Genomic DNA, 22,928 nt, shown 5'->3' with positions numbered 1-22,928 from the left:
TCTGAAAAATCATGAGCATTGATTCTTGAAGCAAGAGAAAGCAGTCAAAAAAAAAATACTTGTGAATCAAAAGGAATAAAAGCCAAACAGCCCTTAAAACCAAAAGGCAAGGGTGAAAAGGATCCAAGGCTTTGAGCATCAGTGGATAGGAGGGTCTAAGGAAATAGTTCCAGGCCTAAGCGGCTAAACCAAGCTGTCCCTAACCATGTGCTTGTGGCATGCAGGTCCAAGTTACAAACTTGAGACTGAGTGGTTAAAGTCGTGATCCAAGGCAAAAAGAGTGTGCTCAAGAGTTCTGGACACCTCTGACTAGGGACTCTAGCAAAGCTGAGTCACAATCTGAAAAGGTTCACCTAGTCATGTGTCTGTGGCATTTATGTATCTGGTGGTAATACTGGAAAACAAAGTGCTTAGGGCCACAGCCAAGACTCATAAAATAACTGTGTTCAAGAATCAACATACTACACTAGGAGAATCAATAATACTATCTGAATTCTGAGTTCCTAGGGATGCCAATCATTCTGAAAATTCAAAGGATAAAGGGAGATGCCAAAACTGTTCAGAAACAAAAAGCTACAAGCCCCGCTCATCTAATAAGAATCTGAGCTTCATTTAAAACTCTAAATATTATTACTTCTTAATTTCTATTAAAACCTATTTTATTTATCTAGTTGCTTGAGGACAAGCAACAGTTTAAGTTTGGTGTTGTGATGAGCGGATATTTTATACGCTTTTTGGGGTAATTTCATGTAGATTTTAGTACGTTTTAATTAGTTTTTAGTAGAATATTATTAGTTTTTAGGCAAAAATCATATTTCTGGACTTTACTATGAGTTTGTGTGTTTTTCTGTGATTTCAGGTATTTTCTGGCTGAAATTGAGGGAGCTGAGCAAAAATCTGAGTTAGGCTGAAAAAGGACTGCTGATGCTGTTGGATCCTGACCTCCCTGCACTCGGAATGGATTTTTTGGAGCTACAGGAGTCCAATTGGCGCGCTCTCAACGGCGTTGGAAAGTAGACATCCAGGGCTTTCCAGAAATATATAATAGTCCATACTTTTCGCGAAGATAGACGACGTAACTTGGCGTTGAACGCCAAGTACATGCTGCTGTCTGGAGTTAAACGCCAGAAAAACGTCATGATCCGGAGTTGAACGCCCAAAACACGTTATAACTTGGAGTTCAACTCCAAGAAAGGCCTCAACTCGTGGATAGCTTTAGTCTCAGCCCCAGCACACACCAAGTAGGCCCCAGAAGTGGATTTCTGCACCAATTATCTTAGTTTACTCACATTCTGTAAACCTAGGCTACTAGTTTACTATTTAAACAACTTTTAGAGATTTATCATGTACCTCATGACATTTTCAGATCTGAATTACATACTTTTTGACGGCATGAGTCTCTAAACTCCATTGTTGGGGGTGAGGAGCTCTGCAGCGTCTCGATGATTTAATACAATTCCTTTGTTTTCCATTCAAACACGCTTGTTCTTATCTAAGATGTTCATTCGCGCTTAATTATGGAGAAGGTGATGATCCATGACACTCATCACCTTCCTCAATCCATGAACGTGTGCCTGACAACCACCTCTGTTCTACATCAGATTGAATGAGTATCTCTTAGATTCCTTAATCAGAATCTTCGTGGTATAAGCCGGATTGATGGCGGCATTCATGAGAATCCGGAAAGTCTAAACCTTGTCTGTAGTATTCCGAGTAGGATTCTGGGATTGAATGACTGTGACGAGCTTCAAACTCCTGAAGGCTGGGCGTTAGTGACAGACGCAAAAGAATCAATGGATTCTATTCCAACCTGATTGAGAACCGACAGATGATTAGCCGTGCTGTGACAGAGCATAGGAACGTTTTCACTGAGAGGATGGGAAGTAGCCATTGACAACGGTGACACCCTACATAGAGCTTGCAATGGAAGGAACTTTGCGTGTGGAGAAGGATTTCAAGGAAGAGTTGAAGTCAGAGGACAAAGCATCTCCAAAACTCCAACATATTTCTCATTACTGCACAACAAGTAACGCTATTATTCTCTTTTATTCGTCTAACAATTTTAAATACTTTGACTTCTTACAATTAAATCCAAATAACTTCATTGGCCTCCTGACTAAGATTAATAAAATAAATATTGATTGCTTCAAACCAATAATCTCTGTGGGATCGACCCTTACTCACGTAAGGTATTACTTGGACGACCCAGTGCACTTGCTGGTTAGTTGTGCGAATCACAAATTCGTGCACCAAACACCACGTTTTTTGGGGTTCATTACCGGGGATTATGAGAGTTGTGAAAAGTATTGTTGACAATTTCGCGCACCAAGTTTTTGGCGCCGTTGCCGGGGATTGTTGAGTTTGGACAACTGACGGTTCATCTTGTTGCTTAGATTAGGTATTTTTCTTCAGAGTTCTTAAGAATGAATTCTAGTGTTTCAAGGTGATGTTCTTATCATCACCAAAGCTGATTGATTTTCATCAATTTAGCTCTTGAATGCAATGTCCTGCGGAAGCTTGTTCAGCCATGTCTAATTTCTTTAGACTGAAGCTTTAGACTAACATTGCATGATTCCTGGAATTCTCATTAAGAATTTTGATATCTTTATTTTCTTTTCCACTTAATTTTCGAAAAGCACACAAAAAATTACAAAATCATAAAATCCAAAAATTTCTTGTTTGAGTCTAGAGTCTCATTTTAAGTTTGGTGTCAATTGCATGTTTCTGTTCTTTTTGCATACATGCATGTGTCTTCATTAATCTTCAAGTTGTTCTTGATGATTTCTTGCTCTGATCTTTGAATTCTCTTGACATGAGTGTTTATGTGTCTCATATGCATTCTCATTAGTGTCAGTAGTGTACAAACTGCTAAGTTTGGTGTCTTGCATGCATTGTTATTTGATTTTAGTTGCATTTTGATTGTTCTTCATTATTAAAAATCCAAAAATATTTTTAATTTGTGTCTTTTCAAGTCAATAATACAGAGAATTGAAGATTCAGAACATTCAGCAGAGGAATTGCACAGAAAAAGCTGGGCGTTCAAAACGCCCAGTGAAGAAGGACAGACTGGCGTTTAAACGCCAGCCAGGGTACCTGGCTGGGCGTTTAACGCCCAAAAGGGTAGAGTTTTGGGCATTAAACGCCAGAATGTGCACCATTCTGGGCGTTTAACACCAGGATGGCACAAGAGGGAAGATTTTGTTTTTAATGCAGATTTTTTTCAAGTTTTCAAAGTTTTTCAAAATCAAATCTTTTTCAAATCAATTTTTTTCAATCAAATCTTTTTCAAAATCAATTTATTTCCATTTTCAAAGATACTTGCTATCAATTAATGATTTAATTCAACATTTCAGTTATGTTGCCTTTTCTGTTGAGAAAGGTTTAATGTTTGAATCATATCTTTTCTTGATAGCCAAGTCATTAATTTTAAAATCAAATCTTTTTAAATTTTTTTTCAAATCATATCTTCTCAATCACATCTTTTTAAAACTAATCATATCTTCTTAACCACATCTTTTTCAAAATAGCTTTCAATCAAATCTTTTTTATTTCTAATTTCAAATTCTTTTTCAAAAATCACTTGATTTCTTTCCCACTTTTATTTTCGAAACTCAATTAATGTTTTTCAAAATGTTTTCAAAATCTTTTACTTAATTTTCGAAAATTACTTCCCTTCTTCTCATATCCTTCTATTTATGGACTAACACTATTCCTTAATGCACAGTTCGAACTCCATCTTCTTTGATAAGTTCGAATTTTCTACCTCTGTCTTCCATTTTTCTTTTCCTCTGACTCCTCAAGGAATCTCTATACTGTGACATAGAGGATTCCATATTTCCCTGTTTTCTTCTCTTTCATATGAGCAGAAGCAAAGACAAAAGCATTCTTGTTGAGGCTGATCCTGAACCTAAAAGGACCTTGAAGAGAAAACTAAGAGAAGCCAAGGCACAACTCTCTGTAGAGGACCTAACAGAAAACTTCAAAGAAGAAGAACCCATGGCAGCCGAAAACAACAACAATGCCAACAATGCAAGGAAGGTGCTGGGTGACTTTACTGCACCTACTCTCGACTTCTATGGCAGAAGCATCTCTATCCCTGCCATTGGAGCAAACAACTTTGAGCTTAAGCCTCGATTAGTTTCTCTAATGCAACAGAATTGCAAGTTCCATGGACTTCCATTGGAAGATCCTCATCAGTTTTTAGCTGAATTCTTGCAAATCTGTGACACTGTCAAGACTAATGGGGTTGACCCTGAGGTCTACAGACTTATGCTATTCCCTTTTGCTGTAAGAGACAGAGCTAGAATCTGGTTGGACTCACAACCTAAAGAAAGCATGAACTCTTGGGAAGAGCTAGTCAATGCCTTCTTGGCAAAGTTCTTTCCACCTCAAAAATTGAGTAAGCTTAGAGTGGAAGTCCAAACCTTCAGACAGAAGGAAGGAGAATCCCTCTATGAAGCTTGGGAAAGATACAAACAATTAATCAGAAAGTGTCCCACTGATATGCTTTCTGAATGGAGCATCATAGGTATTTTCGATGATGGTCTATCTGAACTATCCAAAATGTCTTTGGATAGCTCTGCTGGAGGATCTCTTCATCTGAAGAAGACGCCTACAGAAGCTCAAGAGCTGGTTGAAATGGTTGCAAATAACCAATTCATGTACACTTCTGAAAGAAATCCTGTGAACAATGGGACTAATCAGAAGAAAGGAGTTCTTGAGATTGACACTCTGAATGCCATATTGGCTCAGAACAAAATATTGACTTAACAAGTCAATATGATTTCTCAAAGTCTGTCTGGAATGCAAAATGCACCAAGCAGTACTAAGGAAGCTTCATCTGAGGAAGAAGCTTATGATCCTGAGAACCCTTCAATGGAAGAGGTGAATTACATGGGAGAACCCTATGGAAACACCTATAATCCTTCATGGAGAAATCATCCAAATCTCTCATGGAAGGATCAACAGAGACCTCAACAAGGTTTCAACAACAATAATGGTGGAAGAAACAGGTTTAGCAATAGCAAGCCTTTTCCATCATCTTCTCAGCAACAGACAGAGAGTGCAAAGCCATAAACATGGCCAAATTTGGAGAGGAGGGAGAGGCCGTGAACGCCACTGAGGAAGACCTCAATGGACGTCCACTGACCTCCAATGAGTTCCCCAATGAGGAGCCATGGGAATTTGAGGCTCAAAATGAGATCATAGAGATTCCATTGGACTTACTTCTGCCATTCATGAGCTCTGATGAGTATTCCTCCTCTGAAGAGGATGAGTATGTCACTGAAGAGCAAGTTGCTAAATACCTTGGAGCAATCATGAAGCTAAATGACAAGTTATTTGGAAATGAGACTTGGGAGGATGAACCTCATTTGCTCACCAAAGAACTGGATGACTTGTCTAGGCAGAAATTACTTCAAAAGAGACAGGATCCTGGGAAGTTTTCAATACCTTGTACCATAGGAACCATGACCTTCAAGAAGGCCTTGTGTGACTTAGGGTCAAGTGTAAACCTCATGCCTCTTTCTGTAATGGAGAAGCTAGGGATCTTTGAGGTGCAAGCCGCAAAAATCTCACTAGAGATGGCAGACAACTCAAGAAAACAAGCTTATGGACTTGTAGAGGATGTTCTGGTAAAAGTTGCAGACCATTACATCCCTGCTGATTTCATAGTCCTAGAGACTGGGAAGTGCATGGATGAATCCATCATCCTTGGCAGACCCTTCCTGGCCACAGCAAAGGCTGTGATTGATGTTGATAAAGGAGAATTGATCATTCAAGTGAATGAAGAATCCTATGTGTTTGAGGCTCAAGGATATCCCTCTGTCACCATGGAGAGGAAGCATGAAGAGCTCCTCTCAAAACAGAGCCAAACAGAGCCCCCACAGTCAAACTCTAAGTTTGGTGTTGGGAGGCCACAACCAACTTCTAAGTTTGGTGTTGAACCCCCACATTCAAACTCTAAGTTTGGTGTTGGGAGGTTCCAACATTGCTCTGAGCATCTATGAGGTTCCAAGAGAGCCCTCTGTCAAGCTACTGACATTAAAGAAGTGCTTGTTGGGAGGCAACCCAATGTTATATTTTATACATTTTCCTTTGTTATTTTATGTTTTCTGTAAGTTGATGATCATGAGAAGTCACAAAATCAATTGAAAAAGCAAAAACAGAATGAAAAGCAGAAAGAAAAATAGCACACCCTGGAGGAGAGCGTGCTGGCGTTTAAACGCCAGTAAGGCTAGCTGTTGGGCGTTTAACGCCCAGTCTGGCACCATTCTGGGCGTTTAACGCCAGAAAGGGGCACCAGACTGGCGTTAAACGCCAGAAAAGGGCAAGAACTTGGCGTTAAACGCCAGAAATGGGCACCAGCCCGGCGTTTAACGCCAGAATTGGCTAAAAACGCAATTTTGCATGCCAATTGGTGCAGGGATGACTTTTCCTTGACACCTCAGGATCTGTGGACCCCACAGGATCCCCACCTACCCCATCACTCTCTCTCTTCTTCACCAATCACCTCAACACCTCTTCCCCAAAAACCCTTCACCTATCCAATCCCATCTTTCTCTTCACCACTCACATCTATCCTTCATAAAACCCCACCTAACTCACCCTTCAAATTCAAACCACTTTCCCTCCCAAACCCACCCATACATGACCGAACCATGCGCCCCCCTTTCCTATATAAACCCTTCTTCACTCCTTCATTTTCACACAACCTAAACACCACTTCTCCCCCTTCTTGGCCGAACACAAAGCCATTCCCTTCTTCCTCATTTCTTCTTCTTCTACTCTCTTCTTTCTTCTTTTGCTTGAGGACGAGCAAACCTTTTAAGTTTGGTGTGGTAAAAGCATTGCTTTTTGTTTTTCCATAACCATTTATGGCATCCAAGGCCAGAGAAACCTCTAGAAAGAGGAAAGGGAAGGCAAAAGCTTCCACCTCCGAGTCATGGGAGATGGAGAGATTCATCTCAAGGGTGCATCAAGACCACTTCTATGAAGTTGTGGCCTTGAAGAAGGTGATCCCCGAGGTCCCTTTTTCACTCAAAAAGAGTGAATATCCGGAAATCCGACATGAGATCTGAAGAAGAGGTTGGGAAGTTCTTACCAACCCCATTCAACAAGTCGGAATCTTAATGGTTCAAGAGTTCTATGCCAATGCATGGATCACCAAGAACCATGATCAAAGTGTGAACCCGGATCCAAAGAATTGGCTTACTATGGTTCGGGGGAAATACTTGGATTTTAGTCCGGAAAATGTAAGGTTGGCATTCAACTTGCCTATGATGCAAGGAGATGAACATCCTTACACTAGAAGGGTCAACTTTGATCAAAGGTTGGACCAAGTCCTCACAGTCATATGTGAAGAGGGCGCCCAATGGAAGAGAGATTCAAGAGGAAAGCCGGTTCAATTGAGAAGGCATGACCTCAAACCTGTGGCTAGAGGATGGTTGGAGTTTATACAACGCTCAATCATTCCCACTAGCAACTGGTCCGAAGTTACCATAGACCGGGCTATCATGATTCATAGCATCATGATTGGAGAAGAAATAGAAGTTCATGAGGTTATGTCCCAAGAACTCTATAAGGTGGCGGACAAGTCCTCTACCTTGGCAAGGTTAGCCTTTCCTCATCTCATTTGTCACCTCTGTTATTCAGTTGGAGTTGACATAGAGAGAGACATCCCCATTGATGAGGACAAGCCCATCACTAAGAAGAGGATGGAGCACACAAGAGATCCCACTCATCATGAAATCCCTGAGATTCCTCAAGGGATGCACTTTCCTCCACAAAACTATTGGGAGCAGCTAAACACCTCCCTAGGAGAATTGAGTTCCAACATGGGACAACTAAGGGTGGAGCATCAAGAACACTCCATCATCCTCCATGAAATTAGAGAAGATCAAAGAATCATGAAAGAGGAGCAACAAAGACAAGGAAGAGACATTGAGGAGCTCAAGCACTCCATAGGATCTTCAAGAGGAAGAACAAGCCGCCATCAATAAGGTGGACCCGTTCTTTAATCTCCTTGTTCTTTATTTTCTGTTTTTCGAATTTTTGTGCTTATGTTTATCCATGTTTGTGTCTTGTGATCATTAGTGTCTTAGTGTCTATGCCTCAAAGTTATGAATGTCCTATGAATCCATCACCTCTCTTGAATAAAAAAAAAATGTTCTTAATTGAAAAAGAAAAGAATTGCATGAATTTTGAATTTTATAACAGTTTGATTATTTTGATGTGGTGGCAACACTTTTGTTTTCTGAATGTATGCTTAAACAGTGCATATGTCTTTTGAATTTGTGGTTCATGAATGTTGGCTCTTGAAAGAATGATGAAAAAGGAGACATGTTACTGAGGATCTGAAAAATCATAAAAATGATTCTTGAAGCAAGAAAAAGCAGTGAATACAAAAAAAAAGAAGAAAAACGAAAAAAAAGAGAAAAAAAAATATAATAAAGTTGTGATCCAAGGCAAAAAGAGTGTGCTTAAGAACCCTGGACACCTCTAATTGGGGACTCTAGCAAAGCTGAGTCACAATCTGAAAAGGTTCACCCAATTATGTGTCTGTGGCATGTATGTATCCGGTGGTAATACTGGAAGACAGAGTGCTTTGGGCCACAGCCAAGACTCAATAAGTAGCTATGTTCAAGAATCATCATACTTAACTAAGAGAATCAAAGACACTATCTGGATTCTGAGTTCCTAAAGAAGCCAATCATTCTGAATTTCAAAGGATAGACTGAGGTGCCAAAACTATTCAGAGGCAAAAAGCTAAAAGCCCCGCTCATCTAATTAATACTGATCTTCATAGATGTTTTTGGAATTCATTGCATATTCTCTTCTTTTTATCTTATTTGATCTTCAGTTGCTTGAGGACAAGCAACAATTTAAGTTTGGTATTGTGATGAGCGGATAATTTGTACGCTTTTTGGCATTGTTTTTAGTATGTTTTTAGTATGATCTAGTTAGTTTTTAGTATATTTTTATTAGTTTTTAGTTAAAATTCACTTTTCTGGACTTTACTATGAATTTGTGTGTTTTTCTGTGATTTCAGGTATTTTCTGGCTGAAATTGAGGGACCTGAGCAAAAATCTGATTCAGAGACTGAAAAGGACTGCAGATGCTGTTGGATTCTGACCTCCTTGCACTCGAAGTGGATTTTCTGGAGCTACAGAAGCCCAATTGGCGCGCTCTCAACGGCGTTGGAAAGTAGACATCCTGGGCTTTCCAGCAATATATGATAGTTCATACTTTGCCTAAGCTTTGATGGCCCAAACCGGCGTTTAAAGTCACCTTCAGAATTCCCAGCGTTAAACGCCGGAACTGGCACCAAAGAGGGAGTTAAACGCCCAAACTGGCACAAAAGCTGGCGTTTAACACCAAGAAGAGTCTCTACACGAAAATGCTTCATTGCTCAGCCCAAGCACACACCAAGTGGGCCCAGAAGTGGATTTTTATGTCATTTACTCATCTCTGTAAACCTTAGGCTACTAGTTCTCTATAAGTAGGACCTTTTACTATTGTATTTTCATCTTTGGATCATTTTGGGGCCTTTTGATCATGTTTTTATGATTGAACCCTCTTTGGGAGGCTGGCCATTCGGCCATGCCTAGACCTTGTTCTTATGTATTTTCAACGGTGGAGTTTCTACACACCATAGATTAAGGTGTGGAGCTCTGCTGTACCTCGAGTATTAATGCAATTACAATTGTTCTTCTATTCAATTCTGCTTGTTCTTGTTCTAAGATATCACTTGTTCTTCAACTTGATGAATGTGATGATTCGTGACACTCATCATCATTCTCACCTATGAACGTGTGCCTGACAACCACCTCCGTTCTACCTTCGATTGGGTGAATATCTCTTGGATTCCTGATACACGATGCATGGTTGATCGCCTGACAACCGAGTGCTCGCTGACAACCGAGCCAGCCATTCCGTGAGATCAGAGTCTTCGTGGTATAGGCTAGAACTGATGGTGGCATTCAAGAGAATCCGGAAGGTCTAACCTTGTCTGTGGTATTCTGAGTAGGATTCAATGATTGAATGACTGTGACGTGCTTCAAACTCCTGAGGGCGGGGCGTTAGTGACAGACGCAAAAGAATCACTGGATTCTATTTCGGCCTGATTGAGAACCGACAGATGGATAGCCGTGCCGTGACAGGGTGCGTTGAACATTTCCACTGAGAGGATGGGAGGTAGCCACTGACAATGGTGAAACCCTTGCTTAATCTTGCCATGGAAATGAGTAAGAAGGATTGGATGAAGACAGTAGGAAAGCAGAGAGACGGAAGGGACCAAGCATCTTCATGCACTTATCTGAAATGCCCACCAATGAATTACATAAGTATCTCTATCTCTATCTTTATGCTTTATTCGTATATCACCATATCCATTTGAGTTTGCCTGACTAAGATTTACAAGATGACCATAGTTTGCTTCATACCAACAATCTCCGTGGGATCGACCCTTACTCGCGTAAGGTTTATTACTTGGACGACCCAGTGCACTTGCTGGTTAGTTGTGCGAAGTTGTGTTTATGCCATGATATTGAACACCACGTTTTTTGGGGTTCATTACCGGGGATTATGAGAGTTGTAAAAAGTAATGTTCACAATTTCGCGCACCACTTGCATTCTAGACAGACTTTGAGAAATCATATTGACTTGCTGAGTCAATATTTTGTTCTGAGCCAATATGGCATTCGGAGTATCAATCTCAAGAACTCCTTTCTTCTAATTCGTCCCATTGTTCACAGGATTCCTTTCAGAAGTGTACATGAATTGGTTATTTGCAACCATTTCAATAAGTTCTTGAGCTTCTGCAGGCGTCTTCTTCAGATGAAGAGATCTTCCAGCAGAGCTGTCCAACAACATCTTGGACAGTTCAGACAGGCCATCATAGAAGATACCTATGATGCTCCATTCAGAAAGCATGTCAGAGGGACACTTTCTGATCAATTGTTTGTATCTTTCTCAAGCTTCATAGAGGGATTCACCTTCCTTCTGTCTGAAGGTTTGGACTTCCACTCTAAGCTTACTCAATTTTTGATGTGGAAAGAACTTTGCCAAGAAGGCATTGACTAGCTTTTCTCAAGAGTTCAGGCTTTCTTTAGGTTGTGAGTCCAACCATATCCTAGCTCTGTCTCTTACAGCAAAAGGGAATAGCATAAGTCTGTAGACCTCAGGGTCAACCCCATTGGTCTTGACAGTGTCACAGATTTGCAAGAATTCAACTAAAAATTGATGAGGATCTTCCAATGGAAGTCCATGGAACTTGCAATTCTGTTGCATTAGAGAAACTAATTGAGGCTTAAGCTCAAAGTTGTTTGCTCCAATGGTAGGGATAGAGATGCTTCTCCCATAGAAGTCAGGAGTAGGTGCAGTAAAGTCACCCAGCACCTTCCTTGCATTGTTGTTGTTTTCGACTGCCATGTCCTCTTCTTGTTTGAAGATTTCTGTTAGGTCCCCTCCAGAGAGTTGTGCTTTAACTTCTCTTAGCTTCTGCTTTAAGGTCCTTTCAGGTTCAGGGTCAGCCTCAACAAGAATGCTTTTGTCTTTGTTCCTGCTCATATGAAAGAGAAGAGAACAAGAAAGTATGGAATCATCTATGTCACAGTATAGATATTTCTTGAGGTGTAAGAGGAAAAGAAGAATAGAAGGAGAGGGTAGAAGAAGAATTCAAACTTATCTAGAAAGATAGAATTTGAATTATTGATAATGGAGGAGTGTTAACCCATAAATAGAAGGATGTGAGAAGAGGGGAAGAATTTTTTAAAAATAAATTAAAATATTTTAAAAGAATTTTGAAAATTGATTGATGATTTTCAAAAACTAAGAGTGGGAAAGAAATGAAGTGATTTTTTGAAAAAGATTTTGAAATTAGAAATCAAAAAGATATGATTGAAAAATTATTTTGAAAAAGATGTGATAAAAAGATATGATTGAAAAGATATAATTTTATAAAGATATGATTGAGAAGATATGATTTAAAAAACAATTTAAAAAGATTTGATTTTGAAAATTAATGACTTGGCTAACAAGAAATTTAAAAGATATAATTCAGACATTAAACCTTTCTCAACAGAAAAGGCAACATACTTAAAATGTTGAATCAAATCATTAATTGTTAGCAAGTATTTTTGAAAATGAAAAGAAATTGATTTTGAAAATATATGATTGAAAAGATATGATTTGAAAAAGATTTGATTTTGAAAAATTATGAAAACTTGAAAAAAATTTGCATTAAAAACAAAATCTTCCCTCTTGTGCCATCTTGGCGTTAAACGCCCAGAATGGTATACATTATGGCGTTTAACGCCCAAAATGCTACCCTTTTGGGCGTTAAACGCCCAGCCAGGTACCCTGACTGACGTTTAAATGCCAGTTTTCCTTCTTCACTGGGCGTTTTGAATGCCCAGCTTTTTCTGTGTAATTCCTCTGCTGTATGTTCTGAATCTTCAATTCTCTGTATTATTGACTTGAAAAGACACAAATTAAAAAATTTTTTGGATTTTTAATAATGAGGAATAATCAAAATGAAACTAAGATCAAATAAACAATGCATGCAAGACACCAAACTTAGAAGTTTGTATACTACTGACACTAACAAATTGAGAATGCATATGAGAAACAACAAAACATTCAAGACAAGAGAATTTAAAGATCAGAGCAAGAAAATATCAAGAACAACTTGAAGATTAATGAAGAACATGATTGAATTCGAAAAAAATGCAAGAAGAATAGAAACATGCAATTGACACCAAACTTAAAATGAGACACTAGACTCAAACAAGAAACATAAAAATATTTTTGGTTTTAAGATTTTATAAATTTTTTTGTGCATTTTTCAAAAATTATATGGAAAAGAAAATAAAGAGATTCAAAATTTTTAATAAGAATTCCAGGAATCATGCAATGTTAGTCTAAAGCTTTAGTCTAAAGAAATTAGACATGGCTAGCCAAGCTTCATCAGGACATTGCATTCAAGAGCTAAATTGATGAGAATCAATCAGCTTTGGTGATGATGAAAACATCACCTTGAAACTCTAGAATTCATTCTTAAAAATTCTGAAGAAAAATACCTAATCTAAGCAACAAGATGAACCGTCAGTTGTCCAAACTCGAACAATCCCCGGCAACGGCGCCAAAAACTTGGTGCACGAAATTGTGATCATCAATGGCGCCATCAACATGGTACGCTCAATTGCAATCTCAACTCTTTATCATAACTTCGTACAACTAACCAGCAAGTGCACTGGGTCGTCCAAGTAATAAATCTTACGCGAGTAAGGGTCGATCTCATGGAGATTGTTGGTATGAAGCAAGCTATGGTCATCTTGCAAATCTCAGTCAGGCGGATTCAAATGGTTATGGATGATTTATGAATAAAGCATAAATGAAACATAAAATAAGGATAGAGATACTTATGTAATTCATTGGTGAGAATTTCAGATAAGCGTATGGAGATGCTTTGTCCCTTCCATCTCTCTGCTTTCCTACTATCTTCATCCAATCCTTCTTACTCCTTTCCATGGCAAGCTATATGTTGGGCATCATCGTTGTCAATGGCTACAGTCCCGTCCTCTCAGTGAAAATGTTCAACACGCTCTGTCATAGCACGGCTAATCATTTGTCGGTTCTCAATCAGGTTGGAATAGAATCCATTGATTCTTTTACGTCTGTCACTAACGCCCAACCTTCAGGAGTTTGAAGCTCGTCACAGTCATTCAATCCTTGAATCCTACTCAGAATACCACAGACAAGGTTTAGACCTTCCGGATTCTCTTGAATACTGCCATCAATTCTAGCTTATACCACGAAGATTCTGATTAAGGAATCCAAGAGATAAACATTCAAGCATTGTTTGCTTGTAGAACGGAAGTGGTTGTCAGGCACGCGTTCATAAGTGAGAATGATGATGAGCGTCACATAATCATCACATTCATCATGTTCTTGGGTGCGAATGAATATTTTACAACAAGAATAAGCTGAATTTAATAAAAGAACAATAGTGATTGCATTAATACTCGAGGTACAGCAGAGCTCCACACCTTAGTCTATGGTGTGTAGAAACTCCACCGTTGAAAATACATAAGAACAAGGTCTAGGCATGGCCGAATGGCCAGCCTCCCATAATCTAAGAACTAGACGTCCAAAGATGATCCTAAGATCAAAAGTGATCAAAAGATGAAAATACAATAGCAAAAGGTCCTATTTGTAAAGAACTAGTAGCCTAGGGTTTACAAGGATGAGTAAATGACATAAAAATCCACTTCCGGGCCCACTTGGTGTGTGCTTGGGCTGAGCATTGGAGTTTTCATGTGTAGAGACTTTTCTTGGAGTTAAACGCCAGCTTTTGTGCCAGTTTGGGCGTTTAACTCCCATTTTTGTGCCAGTTCCGGCGTTTAACGCCGGGCAGTTTTGAGCTGATTTGGAACGTCGGTTTGGGCCATCAAATCTCGAGCAAAGTATAGACTATTATACATTTCTAGAAAGCCCAGGATGTCTACTTTCTAACGCAATTGAGAGCGCGCCAATTGGGCTTCTGTCGCTCCAGAAAATCCACTTCGAGTACAGGGAGGTCAGAATCCAACAGCATCTGCAGTCCTTTTCAGCCTCTGAATAAGATTTTTGCTCAGGTCCCTCAATTTCAGTCAGAAAATACCTAAAATCACAAAAAAAACACACAAACTCATAGTAAAGTCCGGAAAAGTGAATTTTAACTAAAAACTAATAAAAATATACTAAAAACTAACTAAAATATACTAAAAACATACTAAAAATAATGCCAAAAAGCGTATAAATTATCCGCTCATCACTCATCAAATGTCCAACTTAAGGACTTTAACTAAAAGTGCTAGGTGGGAGATAACCCACCATGGTATGATTGTTCCTTCTCCATTTTACTCTGTTTTTGAATTTTGTTTGAACCTGGAATTTTTGCATGATATTCATTGCATTTTGCATTCTCCATACTGCATAAAAAAAGAGAGAGAGCATGCGACGCGACAGCGTCGCTGACGCGTCCGCGTCACAAGTGCATTAGGAAGAAAAGGAAAGTGAACAGCAAGTCACGCAAAAGCATGGCTGGAGGCGTGCCTTTGGCACAAATTGTTCCACGCGACCGCGTGCCCCACTCACTAGCGTCAATTGCGAAAAATGCCTCCCACGCGTCCGCGTCACTCACGCGAACGCGTGTTCTGGATATCGGCGTAAAGATCCAACGCCCAGAAATTTGGGCTAGAATCATGCGGCTGGTGTGCGTTTAGCACAAAATAAACCACACGTGCGCGTCCCTGACGCGAACGCGTCACTTGCAAAACATCCATCCCACGCGAAAGCGTGAGCGACGCGATCGCGTCGCATGGATATTATGGCCCCTTAAATTAAACAGAGAGTTGCGCGAGAACGATGCTGGAACTGTGCATCTAGCAAAAATTTCAGCGACGCGTTCGCGTGCTTCACGCGTCTGCGTCACCCATTTTTCCCCCTTACTCATGCGATCGCGTGTTTCACACGTTCACGTGGATTTGCGATCACTAACCCCAAATCACGCGAACCCTAACCCATCGCGTCCCAAACCCAAACCCCCCTCTCTTTCCCCCTCTGCAACTCCTTTACCCCCCAGCCAACCACCCCCGACCGGCACACCACCCCCAACCACCCAGACCCCGCCGCGACACCCACCCCCTCTCTTCCTTCTTTTCTTCCTCCACCACTCCCAACCCTCCCTCTCACCCTCCTCTGCCACTGCCCCCCCACCACGGCCAACCTCCGACGGCCAACTTCCACCACTGCGACGCCGTGCCCCCAGCGCCGCCGCGTCACCACCACCACCTCTCTGTCCTCATCTCTGTTCCATATCTTTGTACTTTTACGCACCAGGTTCTGCCACTTTTCTTTCCTTCGTAATTAATTTCATATTTTTCAGTTTATGTTCAAATTAGGATAGTTAGAGATGTATGTTGTAGTGAATTCTAGGTGGTTAGGTAGCTAGGATGTGGTTAGTGGATTTAGGCCTGATAATTGCACCGTACTTGTTGCTTGTTTTACCTATTCTGCAATTTTGCTCTAGCTGTGATGTTCATACTGTTCATATGCTGCTCTTCACTGTTTCATGCTGCTGTTACACTGCTTTTTCATGTTCATGTTATTTGTGTCTATTTGCAGCCTTATTTCAATTCATATGAACTGTTTTTTTCTTGCTATTTGTTTTCCGGGAACATCCAATTTTAGCCGGAATGCTGCCCAATTTTCTGCAAATTGTTTCCTTTTTACATTCAGGAATTGGTTTTGGCAATTTTCCATTTTGCACTACTTAGCGACAACCAAACCAATTCATGAATGCACGGGCCTGCTTTCTTATTCCTTTCGGCTTCCTGGTTAATAAATTGCATTATTGATGATTTGATTTTAATTTTTGCTACTTCTGTATCTATATAAATCATCATCAATACCCTGTTATCCCTGCTTGAATATGAGTGGATTATTCTTTAAATTTGTGAATTTATTGTAACCTAGGAAACCATTCTCATGCCACTTACTTTAACCTTCTTTTCACTAACTCACTCTTTAACTTTCTAACTTCCTTTTTCCATCCTAACCATTTTAACTTTCAAACTTCTCCTTTCGGTTTCTCTTTATTTACTTTAACTTTCTAACTCAAGGCATGATCACTGTTTTTCCTTATTAACATGAATTCCACTTATCATGTATTTTGGATTTTCATTTTTATTTTCAGACTTTTTCCCTTGAACACAATCCCGAAAGCACACATATTTGACTTAATTCATGCTTCTCTTGCTCTTTTGCCACTCTGTGCTTATATTACTATTATCCTATTTGTCTACTTGTTTTCTACTTTTATTCTTCAATTATACCCTGGAAATTCTATTTTTCAGGATGTCTGACTCTCAAAGCAGAGGAAAGGACAAAGTAACCACTGGCAAAAGGAAAAGAGGCGAATCATCTGTATCCATCCTTGGCTTCTTACATGATAAATCCTGGCGGGAAAATAACTTTACCCCGCAAGAAAAAGTTGATCAGTTGGTATCTGCGGCTGACCCGGTTAAATTTACAAACAAATACTGTGAGCTGAAGTACCCAGTTTTTGCCACATCCAGGAACCTATACCTGGAAAGGACACTCAAAATTTCAGAGGAACTCAGGCGGTACACTTCGGATCAAATCAAACAGAGAGGCTGGTTCTTCCTGGAGAGAAACTTGACTGAGATCAACTCATCATGGGTCAAAGAATTCTACTGTAACTATTTTTTATCATCCTTGGATGCAGTACAGCTCAGAGGCAAGCAAGTTCTGGTTACTGAGGAAGCAATTGAAGATATCCTCCAGCTCCCACCTAAATCAAATCAGCCAAACGGTTACCAAAAAGCTGAGGAGGATATGAGATTCATGAGGTTTGATTGGGATGCAGTGAAATGGGATATCACTCTTGATCCTACTGTTCCATGGGTCATGGGAAAGAGCACAGTGGTACCCAAGAGAATCAGGCTAATATATCTGAATGATGAGGCTCGGCTATGGCAACAGATTCTGAGTAACTACGTGATGCCGAGCACTCATGAGACGGAGGTGCCAGCTGCTATGATTACCCTCATCTGGTGTGTGATGACGGGTAAGGACTTATATCTACCCTGCTTCATCCGGCATTACATGACTAGAGTCCATGTCAGAGGCACCCTCCCTTTTCCTTTCTTGATTACTCAGTTGGGTCGCCGAGCTGAGGTACCTTGGGAGGTTGCCGATGAAAAGCCATCTGCCGTGGACTGCAGAAAGATCGTCCCTCACAGTCAGAAGTTTCAGGCTTTCAGCTACCGACCTCCGTTTTTAACTGACTCTGCTGAGGCAGCTACATCTTCAGCTGCTCCTTCTGCTTCCACTACCCCAGCACCACCCATTGCACCCCCACCTGCCCCTGAGTCCGTCTATCTTCTGGTGCACCGACTCTTTGACCGCTTAGACCAGCTGGAGCGCCGTCACCAGCAACACTTTGAGAGGTCTGAACGTCGCAATAGGCGACGTTATGAGAGGTCTGAGCGTCGCCACAAGCAACGCTATGAGCACCTCAAGCTGATGATATGATTCGGTGGTGACATCCCCTCCGAGCCCGACACACCATCCGACACATCTGAAGAGGAGGTAAGCGATCATGAGGAGGAGGCACCTACCCAGGCTGAGCAGGGAGGTCCCGAGCACACTGCCCCCATATCATGAGGAGCACCACCAGCTACAGGCCGCTGATCCGGACATTCCTCTACAGACAGAGCCTCCGCTTCAGCAGACCGCTCCGCCTACACTCAAAGAGACTGCAGATCTTCAGACCACTACCGAGACACCAGCAGCCCACCCTTCCGGAGATGACACTTCTTCGCACCCAGTTTGAGTGAGCATCGAGGACGATGCTGTTATTTAAGTGTGGGGAGGTTGCCATCTCTGGCATATCTTTTGGTGAAACACTACAGACTCTTATCTTATTTTGTTCATTTTCTGTATTTTATTTTCACATTTCTCTCATTTTTATTTTTGTTTGTACTTTTGCATTCTGTACTTTGGGCTGTATATATCTTGGATATTTTAGCTTAATTTGCATCTTAGTTTACTAGTTATATATTAAGTGGATTAATTAGTATAGTTTACCCTTTTTAGTATATGATAGTTTGGTTTAATTGAAAAATAAAAAGAGTAAGCTAGGAACCGTAGTGCATTAAAATGATCCACACACCTTGTATATATAGCATTACATGTTAGTTAGTTAACAACATTTCATCAAGGAGAAACACTAAGATTTTAAGGGGCACCTTAAAAATTTACATTGAGTTGAATGGAAACTCTTAATTTCTACTTGCATGACATACATAACTGATATGTGATTTATGAACTTAAAGAACACACAGCCCGTGAGTCTTGAGCTTAATTATATGGTTACATCAAACCACAAATTTCATTCCTATGTGTTTCGTACTTCTTTTTTATGCTTGCAATCTTTATTTTGTTTTAATCTATATGTCCAATTATAGAATATAGATACATACCAAGAGATGATTGAGGCCGTTATTTATATTTGTGCCCACTTATCCCAAATAAACCTACCTTTTATGCCATCCTTATTAGCCCCCTTGAGATTTTTAATCCCCCTTCATTTTATAATCACATTACTAGCCTTAAGCAGAAAAACAAAATAAAAAGTCCCAAGTTGAATCCTTGGTTAGCTTAAGATAGGTATTGTGTATAATCTAAGTGTGGAAAACTTTACGAGAATATGGAATGATAGAAAAAATAGGGATTTACACTAAACAAGATGTTGGGAAGCATGCTTATGTGAAATCAGAATAATTAAATTACCATGTGCATTGAATATATATATATATATATATATATATATATATATATATATATATATATATATATATATATATTTCAGTGTTTAAATAAGGGGATACAAAAATTACCCCGAATGCGATTACAAAATAATCAATGCACATGGGACAAAAGTAAAAAATAAAACGCATGAGCATGTAACACAAAAGTGGAAAGGTTTGGGTAGCTAGGTGAAGAATTATGAAATTACATATGTATATGTTAGGTGAGATCTTAGACTAGTCAAGGATTCACTTTGTTAGCTCACTTAGCCTTATATATACATCCTTACCCTTACCTCAGCCCCATTACAACCTAGGAAAAGACCTTATGATTTTTGTATGTTTATATTCAATAATTGTTAATTGATTAGAGGAAAAACAAAGTTTTAGAAAGCATGACTAGAAAAGAAGAGAGTGATTAACCCCAAACACTGAGCGACTAGAGAATAAACACGCAATCCAGTGAAGGTTCAATAGCTCATTCTCATGTGTCCATATTTAACTATTAATTGTCTTGCAAGTTGTGAACTATCTTAACTCAACTCAATTGTGATTATGCTTTAATATGATTTGGCCCTGATTGTACATACATGATTCCTTAAAGATATGAATTAATTTAACTACATGTATGCTTTATATATAGGTGAATAATAACTAGAATTACATGACTCATGTAGGTAGTTGCATTTAGAATAGATTGCATTACACATGATTCCACCATTATACCTTTGCTCTTTTCTCTAGGATTTAGCATGAGGACATGCTATTTTTTAAGTGTGGGGAGGTTGACAAACCACTATTTTATGATAAATCTTGTGCTTAAATTGAATGATTTTATCAACTCTTCACCTACTTATTCATATGAATTTGCATGGTTTTACAATTCCTTCCTTAGGATATGACATATGAGAAAACATGTTTCCTATGCTTTAAAATAATCAAATTTAATTATCCTTTATTACCAATCAACGTCGTGATTTGTGTTTTGAGTACTTTCAGGAATGACTTAAAGGATGGAAAGGAAACATACGAAAATGGAAGGAAAGCACAAATTGGAGTTTTTGGAGAAACTGGCAGCGACGCGTCCGCATGGACGACGCGAACGCGTGCTTTGCGTAAATTAGCATCGACGCAAGCGGACGAATGACGCGAACGCGTGACTTGCGAAACACAACTGACGCGGACACATGACTGACGTGACCGCTGGTGTACGAAATTGTGATCTCTAACAATGGCACTCAACTTGACATGCGCATTTATAACTCAGCACTTTCTTCACAACTTCGCATCACTAACCAGCAAGTGTACTGGGTCGTCCAAGTAATAAACCTTACGTGAGTAAGGGTTGACCCCACAGAGATTGTTGATATGAAGAAAGCTATGGTCATCTTGTAAATCTCAGTCAGGCAGATAATAAATGGTGATAGAGTTTTCGAATAATAATAATAAATAAACAGAAAATAAAGATAGAAGAAATTATGTAGCTCATTGGTGAGAATTTTAGATAAGTGCATAGAGATGCTTGTTCCTGTTGAATCTCTGCTTTCCTACTCCTTTCTTTCAATCCTTCTTATTCCTTTCCATGGCAAGCTGTATGTAGGGCATCACCGTTGTCAATGGCTACATCCCATCCTCTCAGTGAAAAATGTCCAAATGCTCTGTCACGACACGGCTAATCATCTGTCGGTTCTCGATCATGTCGGAATAGAATCCATTGATTCTTTTGCGTTTGTCATCACGCCCAACAATCGTGAGTTTAAAGCTCATCACAGTCATTCAATCCTAGAATCCTACTCGGAATACCCAGACAAGGTTTAGACTTTTCGGATTCTCATGAATGCCGCCATCAATTCTAGCTTATACCACGAAGACTCTGATCTCATGGAATGGAAGGCTCGGTTGTCAGGCGAGGGCAACCATGTGTCGTGCATCAGGAATCCAAGAGATACACACTCTAGCTCTCGCTTGTAGAACGGAAGTGGTTGTCAGGCACGCGTTCATAAGGATGGATGATGATGAGTGTCACGGATCATCACATCCATCAGGTTGAAGTACGAATGGTATCTTAGAACAGGAATAAATCGAATTGAATAGAAAATAGTAGTAATTGCATTAAAACTTGAGGTACAGCAGAGCTCCACACCCTTAATCTATGGTGTGTAGAAACTCCACCGTTGAAAATACATAAGTGATCAAGGTTCAGGCATGGCTGAATGGCCAGCCCCCAAAACAAAAACCAAGACGTAAAAAATCCAGATATGGAACCAAGATGTCTAAAACAATAGTAAAAAATTCTATTTATACTAAACTAGCTACTAGGGTTTACAAAAATAAGTCTACATGCAGAAATCCACTTCTGGGGCCCACTTTGGTGTGTGCTTGGGCTGAGCTTGAGCTTTACACGAGCTGAGGCTTCTTTTGGAGTTGAACGCCAAGTTGTAACGTGTTTTTGGCGTTCAACTCTGGTTTGTGACGTGTTTCTGGCGTTTGACTCCAGATTGCAGCATGGAACTAGCGTTGAGCGCCAGTTTGCATCGTCTAATCTCAAATAAAACATGGACTATTATATATTTCTGGAAAGCTCTGGATGTCTGCCGTTGAGAGCACACCATTTGGAGTTTTGTAACTCTAGAAAATCCATTTCGAGTGCAGGGAGGTCAGAATCCAACAGCATCAGCAGTCCTTTGTCGGCCTTCTTATCAGAGTTTTGCTCAGGTCCCTCAATTTCAGCCAGAAAATACCTGAAATCACAGAAAAACACACAAACTCATAGTAAAGTCTAGAAATGTGAATTTAGCATAAAAACTAATGAAAACATCCCTAAAAGTAGCTAGATTCTACTAAAAACTACCTAAAAACAATGTCGAAAAGCGTATAAATTATCCGCTCATCACAACACCAAACTTAAATTGTTGCTTATCCCCAAGCAACTGAAAACCGGATAGGATAAAAAGAAGAGAATATACTATAAATTCCAAAATATCAATGAATATTAGTTCTAATTAGATGAGCGGGACTTGTAGCTTTTTGCTTCTGAACAGTTTTGGCATCTCACTTTTTCCCTTGAAGTTTAGAATGATTGGCATCTATGGGAACTTAGAATTTCAGATAGTGTTATTGATTCTCCTAGTTAAGTATGTTGATTCTTGAACACAGCTACTTTTATGAGTCTTGGCCGTGGCCCTAAGCACTTTATTTTTCAGTATTACGACTGGATACATAAATGCCACAGACACATGACTGGGTGAACCTTTTCAGATTGTGACTCAGCTTTGCTAGAGTCCCCAGTTAGAGGTGTCCAGAGCTCTTAAGCACACTCTTTTTGCTTTGAATCATGACTTTAACCACTCAGTCTCAAGCTTTTCACTTGGACCTGCATGCCACAAGCACATGGTTAGGGGCAGCTTGATTTAGCCGGTGAGGCCTGGATTTTATTTCCTTGGGCCCTCCTATCCATTGATACTCAAAGCCTTGGATCCTTTTCACCCTTGCCTTTTGGTTTTAAGGGCTATTGACTTTTTCTGCTTGCTTTTTCTTTTTCTTTCTATTTTT

General features: G+C 39.8%; 1 non-coding gene across 1 annotated transcript; it reads right to left on the bottom strand.

The window, feature by feature from the left end:
- Positions 1–4,401: 4,401 nt before the first annotated feature.
- On the bottom strand, positions 4,402–4,509 carry LOC112798812 (small nucleolar RNA R71). The gene has a single exon (XR_003200409.1). It is a non-coding gene; the product is annotated as a small nucleolar RNA R71 (small nucleolar RNA).
- Positions 4,510–22,928: the final 18,419 nt, after the last annotated feature.

Source organism: Arachis hypogaea, chromosome 4 (assembly GCF_003086295.3).
Source record: "Arachis hypogaea cultivar Tifrunner chromosome 4, arahy.Tifrunner.gnm2.J5K5, whole genome shotgun sequence".
Lineage (NCBI taxonomy): Eukaryota > Viridiplantae > Streptophyta > Magnoliopsida > Fabales > Fabaceae > Arachis > Arachis hypogaea.
Note: the sequence above shows the minus strand (reverse complement) of the source record. Positions and strands in the feature narration are given on the sequence as shown.